The sequence below is a fragment of the Protopterus annectens genome, chromosome 9.part0 (assembly GCF_019279795.1).
Source record: "Protopterus annectens isolate FY-2018-M chromosome 9.part0, PAN1.0, whole genome shotgun sequence".
Lineage (NCBI taxonomy): Eukaryota > Metazoa > Chordata > Ceratodontiformes > Protopteridae > Protopterus > Protopterus annectens.
In genome coordinates, this window is record NC_056743.1 from 1,053,983,198 (window position 1) to 1,053,991,746 (window position 8,549).

An 8,549-nucleotide genomic window follows, 5' to 3' on the forward strand; every position below is an offset into this window, starting at 1 on the left:
AGCACTATTTCCAATAGGTCACATATCAAACATGATTCCATCTTTTCCTCAGTGAGAAACTCTCTGATGGCTTCAATGCCATAATCATTCGGTATGGAGGTAAAAAGACTGTTAACATCCAAAGTGACCAACAGTAAGGCATCAAGATCACTTCTACCTTCTATCACTGTGTGTAATTGTTTTAGGAATTCGGCCGTGTCTTTGATAACAGTAGGGGCTTTGGGTAGCACCTTTTTTAGTTCTTTTTCAATAAACATAGAAATAGATTCGGCCAACCATCCTCTGCCTGCTACACTAGGACATAAGGATGGACAGCTGCTGTCCTTATGAATTTTCGGTAACCCACTGATAGTGGATATAGTAGGATAATCAGTAATAAAAAGATCATACATTAATTTCTCTTTGTATCGACATGTCATACAAAGATTCATGAATTCTTTGTTTCAAAATATTTATTTCATTCTTACTAATCAGTTGGCAGGTCTTTCTATCACTTAACATTTCTTTCATCCGATGTACATAAGCTCCAGCATCCAATATTACTATGGCTCCTCCTTTGTCTGCAGGTCTAATCACAATATCATTTCTTTCCTTAAGTTCTTTGAGGGCCTTACTCTCTTCTTTGGTTAAATTATAGTATGATTTTCCTTCATGAGCCATTCTCATTTTCAGTAGTTCTTCTTCACAAGCATGGATAAAGGAATCAACAGCTGGGTGATTGAGGGGAACGAAAGTACTAGGTTTCTTGAGTATAGTGCTTTCCTTATTTAGAGACGATTTGCTTCCATTACTAAAGATATATTTCAAAGTAAGATTTCTTCCAAATAACTTAAGATCTAAGGCAAACTCATCATGTGTTGACCTAGTAGCCGGAATAAAACTAAGACCTTTCTCTAGAAAATCCAACTGGGGTTGAGTAAGGTTGATGTTCGAAATATTAACAACTAGACAGTCTATTGTGTTACTTTTCTTTTCTTCCTTTCTTTGCTTAAAGATCTCCCTGTTCGAGATGTTTTGTTCAACATTAAAAAAGGGAGTTGTTCTGTAATTGGAACATGTAGTGCTCCTTTCTTTGGTATCGTACCTATGAGATGTTCATTCATCTCAGCACTAAGTGGCGTATTTATACCTCATGCAGTATTAAGTGAATCTAACGGTGTAAGGTCCTCTTCTATAAGAAATACACTTCCATTGGTGACTTTTTTGGTCCCGATCTCTTGTTTATTTCCCTGATGAACTTGTGCACTAATCAATACTTCTCAGAAGATAAACAGAAGGAGTTGGAGAGCATGAATCTATCTGAAAATAATTGTATGAAATTGGAGAATCTGCAAGATAAGTTGGCAGCTTATGAGGTGAAATTAAAAGGAATCAAGAGTCAAAAATTAATGAGGGACTTCAATGATATACGGAAAGGACATTTGTTCGAATGGCCGACAGCCGATAACAATATCCAACATATATGAAAGAGAGAAAGGATTATAGAAAGGAGAGATACAGCTTTACATGATAATTCTATTAACCACAGACCTCTTGACCTGATTGGCTATGAGCCTATGAGTAGTTGAAACTAATGAATATGGAGCATTTTTTTGTCAAGTCAGTTTTATTGGATGCCTAAGATTTTTTAAACTTGGAAACCCGAATGACTTATCGGATCTGAAGAAGGCTTTAATAGCTGAAAGTGCTTGTCCGATTTTTTACACAGGGTTTCTTTTTGCATTTAAACAGCATCTCTACAGATTACAAAATATATATTTTTATTAGTGACTTTATTGTGGTGTAACGCTCATCTGTTTTTTTCTACGTTTGTGTTTTGCTGTTGAGCGTTCTTTAGCGGAGTTCACTTCTTTTATTGTTTTATAGTTTTTTAACATTCTGTCAATTCAGTATCTTTAGCAGACAGGATTCACTATTATACATATTATCCAATTAATATCTATCTATCTCTCTATCTATCTAATCACTTTGCAACTTAAAAATGTGCAAACTTTAAACCAAAAACAGATATAAATTTGCCTGTATATGACTCTGTTTTATTATCATTGTCCCACATAATCACTCTGTTCATCTGCCCTTTTGTGGATACACACCTCTCGGCCTAGTCATTTAGCAGTTCACCATTGACCCAGGCTACAGCTATGTGTTACATTCCTAAAGCAGTGTTACTAAAGCTACACTTGCTCCCCAGGACATACAAGTCATTATCAAAGCTGAATTAGCAATACAGCAGTCATACTGTACACTAGAAAATATCAAACAGGAATTGATAGTTTTTTTATCACAAACTTTCATCTCATTTATTTTATGCAGAAGTAAATACAAAATAGAATTCAGAAGAAAACAAATGAATATGCATGTCGTCGAGGAGAGTAGAAATGATGAAAATACCAGTTCTAGTTCTTTAGCATGCACACAGAACAAAATGATGCTTTGATACATGTAAGCAGCACAATTTGCTGAACCAATAGCCTATCCAATTTAAAGGAGAGATTCAAAATAAATATATTAGTTAATTAAATAAAAAAAAAAAAAAAAAAAAAAAAAACATTTTTCTTCTGTAATTTAAACACATGCTTCACAAAAAGCTTATCTGAAAATAAAAGTGGAATACTGGTGTGGATTATATAGTTGTTGCATGCCCTTGTATAATCCAGCTTCTATTAAAGGAGGCTCAAATGCCACAAAAGCTACATGCATTCCTAATAAAAGCGAATGAGTCATATTGCCTTCTAGCGTTTCTACAGTCTCACTAAATGAATGAGCAAAAAGACACAAAAATAAAAAAAAATGATAAACATGTAATTATTTTCTTCACCATTAATGTCAGTCTGTCGGCTTTCTTAAGGACATTCTGTCCAAACATTTCTAACAGCATAATGTTCACAGAAGAAAGGAATTGTAAACTCCTTGTGGTGGTTTATTCAAATAATGTTTTTACTATATGGTTTACTGATTGTCACACAGCATTCATATTTGGAATTGTGGAAGAATGTTAAGGATGTGAAAATAATAATGCACTTATTCTAGTCTAGTACATTCATATATTGGATATCACCGTCCATATCACCACATAATATAAAAGTCTTGATGCTCTTTTGGAATTATTTTGATTTGTTAACTGTACATTGCTTTTTGCAATGCAGTTGCATCAAGTATTACAGTTCATGTGTCATCAAAATAAAGAGCATCATGAAAATGCAGCACTTATAACATGTAAAGATGGTCGGAACACCTGACAGTGGCGTCCATGCTAGATGACAGAGAGCAGAGTAGGTGCCTGCTAATTGCCTGCAGGTACTGGAAGGTAGTTAGAAAGTTTGCAACTGTTTTCAGTTTCAAAGAAATATAGCAAGGTGTGGCATTGTGGTGTCCTAGCAAAGAGGAAAAGCAAGTTCTAATTTTCCCTGAATGTTTGGAGAACAGTCATTTTGCCAGTGCAACAGCAGCCATGAAAATAGTATGATCTCTTCTCTGCTAAATGCAGAAGATGCCTCAGGCAGTTGCAGCACTTTATTCCACCAAAAAGTAGAATTGGTCCATGGTGGAGGAAAGTTTATGGTCAGCAGAAAGTAGCAGTGAAATGGGCTAGTTGCTGTGTACACAGATCCACAGTGGATGACACACTACATAAAAGGAAATATTGTATAAAGCACACTACACAGATACCAAAAATAACGAAGGGTATTAGTTTCCCCTTGTGCTTTTTGTGTGAAGCATACTATATAAATAACACAAAATAATTAAACGTGTTAGTTTCCTCTTGCATTTAAAATATATTGTGTGTACCATGGATGAAACGTTTGAATGAACTGAGTTATGACTGCAGTCACAGAAGTTAGCCTTAAGGTACAATAGAACATGCAGTTGTGTGATAACTGTATGCCTGTCTGCATGGAAAGGCGCAAGGCCGAAGGCTGAATATCTTTCTATACTAGGTGTACAGTTCTCATAGCACCGTAAGCTCTGAAGTTATTGATTGAATGCACTTATCAAATGGTCTCTAAGATGTCACTGAAGATGTCATGCAGTTACCATAGTGCTACAAACATGCATATTGTTGTTTTGCATCTTCTGCAGAAATAGTCCCTTCTTCAGTGACGTCTTAAAACAGTGTGATGGTTTACCTAATATTTTATGATGTGCTTTAGATTTGTGGAACGGTTTTGGAACTTCTCTTTGTTCTGCTTCTCACTGGCAGTTAATGCAATTTAATTTTTACAGTTTTTCCTGCAGCTTTCTGAAGAAGCAGAGATGTTTATTAGTATAACTGCTGTATCTGAACCACAATTCATTGTTTTGTTTCTATTAATTTTATTGTGTTTATTTACACAGAACTTGGTTTATTGGCTAAATGAGCATGCATCTGGTTTGGTTCAGTGAATTTAGTAGTTTTATCTAGCATCTGTTGGTATTGTATTCTTACTATAAGCAGTCTCTTTTGGCAAGTGTGGTTAACTGATATTTGTTGATCTTCTTTCTTTGGTGTTCTACTTTTTTAAGGAAACAAAACTAACTGTAAAATCTGTCCAACCATCTATCCATTTTATGACCTAGTATACACCATTCAAGGGTGTGGGGATCTGGAGGTAACCGTTGCATGTAGCAGGTGTAAATCTGGAATGAATCTTAGAATTAGTGGCAGCCAATTTTAGGAAACATTAATGCACACACACATGCATGCATTCACTCATACAAGCACATTGCATATGTACCTATGGCAAATATTTTATATTTGTTTAATACAGGGTGAATTTGGAGACAATCTCTCAGCATGTGGCCTCATTAGATGAAAAATGGAACTTCGGACCTAACATGGAAAGCTGCTTCTTACATCATTCTGAAGCAGGATTAAAGGACAAAAAACTGTGAACATGAATTTGTAACTGTTTTTATTATAGTATACATGATATAGTTTTTAAAGTTTGGCATACATATCTACCCTCACTGGAAGATTCATGCAATGTTTTAGTCATGATGCAGACTTATGTATTAAACTGTCAGTACAGTACTATAGCATAGAACAGTGAAGAGAAATAAAACTAAAAAGGGTGGAAACAGATCATGTGTTTATTCTTATTTTCATACATTGCAGTGAGGTGACAGGTTGTGAATTCACACTAGTAGTTAGTAAACAAAACGTTCTGTAGTGTACAGCAACCTGATGCATGGGGATCGGGCACTTAAGGTGCCAGTATTTGGGGCCTATGTTTTCACACTATTGTTAAAATGTCTACATTTTATGCAGATGTGGGGTACAATGCTTAATTTGCAGCATGGTGGGTCTTTATTTTAGTCTTTATTTTTTTAAAGCAAAATTTTCATACCTCAGGTTTCAGTGTTGATGTTTTGTATTTTACTAATATGTTAGATGAGAGTTCTGTTTTTGGAACATGATGTTTATTAATTTTTGTAATGTCTACTAAAACAGCACAATACCCACTGGTTGTTTTACCTTATGTCAAATGATGGCAGAATATGGTAACCAATCAAAACCATTTATTTTATCTTTCCAGATCATATGACAAAATATTGCAGACTTTATGAATACCAAATTCCTTCAGACACCCAAAATCCCATTATGAGTGTGATCAGGGTGACAAAGGCAATCCCTACTGTACCATTTCCACTTTATTTTATTACTAAGGTTTTTAAAATCTCACTGTATTTCATTTGATTTCATTAAAGAACTTCTTACAGCCACTGATACTTGGCAAAGACCTTTCAGATATTGAATATTTTGACAGTACTTTGTAAACAGAAACTGATACCTTTACAACTGTTCCTTGCTTTTTACAAACTGTAAAGTGCTTTGATTTTAATACTGTCAGTGCCAAAAAGGCTAACTTTGGCTGTCGTGGCCTTAGCAGGCGTACCATTATCTAAATCCCACAAGGCATAACACATCTTATGATTTCCAGACAAGCCCACCTTGTTAAGGGCCAGACTATGCAATAATTTCAAAATACTGTAAAGCCTATAGCTGTAGTCCTTCTCTCTGCCCTATACTGCATTCTACATCCAAAATTGCCCCCCAAAATGATGTCTAATCATGTGTTATTGAACATATGTCATGTGCCAAACTGCTCTGAAGTCATTCAATTGAGGATGGCCTTGAGTGTATCTGTCAAGCATATTCAAGTACTCATTATCCCTGCTGGGTTTGGCTGGGCAATTCCAGTCAAAGACATGCTCCAATCAGTACTATAACGTGCATCTTGCATTTTTATTCAAATGGTGGCAGTCGAAAGCTAGTTAAATGACATTGCACTTAGTAGTTTAGAATTACCACTTGTCAGTAGCACATAATTAGAGAATGGAAATACTCGAAAAGTAAGAGTTGAAGGACAATGTTGGTGTTTTATTCATAGAAGAGTGATATACAGAGAAGTGAAGATGTATGTTAGCATAACAAAGGGAAATCTAGAGCACAAGTTATTGACAATCAAGAACTAAAGGTAATGTTTTATTGCTGAAAATGAAAGTTAATTTCTAATAAATGAGTAGTAAATCATCCTCAGACAAAAGCAAAACATGTGGCTGGCTTTGCATTGTACTTAAATAGAACTGAAGACACTTCAATAAGAGGCATATAAAAAGGGCTTAAGAACATCTCTGACTGAGAAAACAAAACAACTTTCTGTTGAAAATCTCTGGAAGAAATTATGATATATTGGCATCTATTGCATTCTATTCTGCATATTGTGTGGCGCAGAGAAAAAAATGATCATGCCCAGATGTTTGTGATCTGACGTGCATACATTCACCTTTGTGTAAAAAGGAAGCAATCCTCAAAGCAGGGGAATCCACTGGTTAGCAACTGCCCAGTATCTCTGCTGTGATTTCTCTGTCAAATGCATCCTAATCAAGCCATTACTGCAAGTGACCCTTGATTAATTGAAGAATTTCCTAATAGAACAAATAAACTACAATAGAAGACGAGCTTGTGAAACAGTAAATCCTTAAGAAGGATCGTATTGTGATTATGAAAACCTTCCTTATATTGCAATAGCTGAATTGATCTGTGTATCAGTGTTCCATGATTTACTACTTTACTCTCTTTGCCTGTTTTTAATAACTTGGTTTTACGCAACCAGTGTTATCTGACAAGAAATAATCACACACTCAATCACTCACACTCATTTTCACACACATGCGCGCATGCACATTCACACACACGCACACACACACACACACACACACACACACACACACACACACACACACACACACGCACACACACATGCGCGTGCTCCCTCCTTAGGACACAGAGCTACTTGTAAGCATGAATCAGACAAACTGTACTTCTTTCATCAAAATGAACTCAACAAGTAGAGATCAGGTTACTTAAAGAGAAAAACACATACAAGACAGAGATCCCAAACTGATTTTCTGAGTGAAGAAGGCAAAGAATAAAAGAAGAACTTACCTTTCAGGAAAAGCTGTAGAGCTGTGCAACTCTTGAAATCCCTGAAACTTTCTTCTTTTTTCTCTCTGCCTCCCTGTCCCCGTCCGTCTCTTCTCACATTCACTAAGAAATCATTACACTTCTGTTGCTCATAACCCAGCAGATCATGTGACAGAGCTCTGAAAATACACAGCACATTTTTCAAAAACCACAGAATGACTGCAGGGTAAGACTCGGAAAAAAATTTTTTTTCTTTCTGTTCTGGGTTTGAGCGACTGTCAGATTAACTCTTGTCAGCCTACTGGCGCCACTGATTGACGAAGAAAAAATCTGAAGTTAGCAAGTTTCCAAAAGTTTCTTTTGTGGTAGAATATTCTTGGCTGTAATGTTTTTTTTTCTTTGTTTAAAGAATCTTCATCTTATGTTAGGTGCATGACTGACAACCTGAAGCCCTACTATTATCCATAGACCAGGTGGAGTTCAGGCAGTATGCGTGATTCAGCATATGGCTCTGTACAGTTTTCTGACAGTTAACTAGAGTATACAAATGCAGACTTCTCCAAGGACTGAAAACCAGCATATTGGACTCAACATAAAGTCTGTTTTGGGAAGTGTGCAAAGATCTACAGTTGCAAATTCTGAATGAATAGGCATTTTGTTGCTTAAGTTTTTTTTTTCTGTGATATGCACACTTCAGTCAAAATAATTTAGCTTGCAGCTGGACTATGGCATCCTATCTGCAGACGAGTTTGTGAATCTTCATTTTGCACTCATACTGTGAGATACCATCTAAAAGAAAGTGATCAGTGTATGACATGGTTTATTGTGCGGCTTTAAGCCACAGGGAAAGATGTGAAAGAATGACACCCCTAAGGTAAACCTCTGCATGAAAGAAACTGGTAGGCACAATTAAACATGCCACAGTTATCCCTAAGATAAATGATTGCAGGGAATAAACCAAAAGGGTGGGATTTCGGAAAGGCAAGAAGATGCAAGTGGTATGTTGCTACTAAGTTTAAAAAAAGGCAAGAGGAAAGTAGGCTTGACTGTGAAACCTGCAATTGTATGCAGAAGAAATGATAGTTGGAAAGGTGCCAAAACTGAAATTTTTGTTAGGTGCTTAGCAGAAATATAGAGTTAA

General features: G+C 36.0%; 1 protein-coding gene across 2 annotated transcripts in view; it reads right to left on the reverse strand.

Moving 5' to 3' along the window:
• The window catches only part of RARG (retinoic acid receptor gamma), a 1,508,256-nt gene extending 1,500,719 nt beyond the window's left edge, over positions 1-7,537 (reverse strand). The window contains exon 1 of one of the 2 annotated variants that reach the window (XM_044083859.1): positions 7,430-7,537. The gene's annotated coding sequence lies outside the window, so the exon portion shown is untranslated. The remainder of the gene's footprint in view (positions 1-7,429) is intronic. The other variant, XM_044083858.1, reaches the window with a different exon arrangement.
• Positions 7,538-8,549: the final 1,012 nt, after the last annotated feature.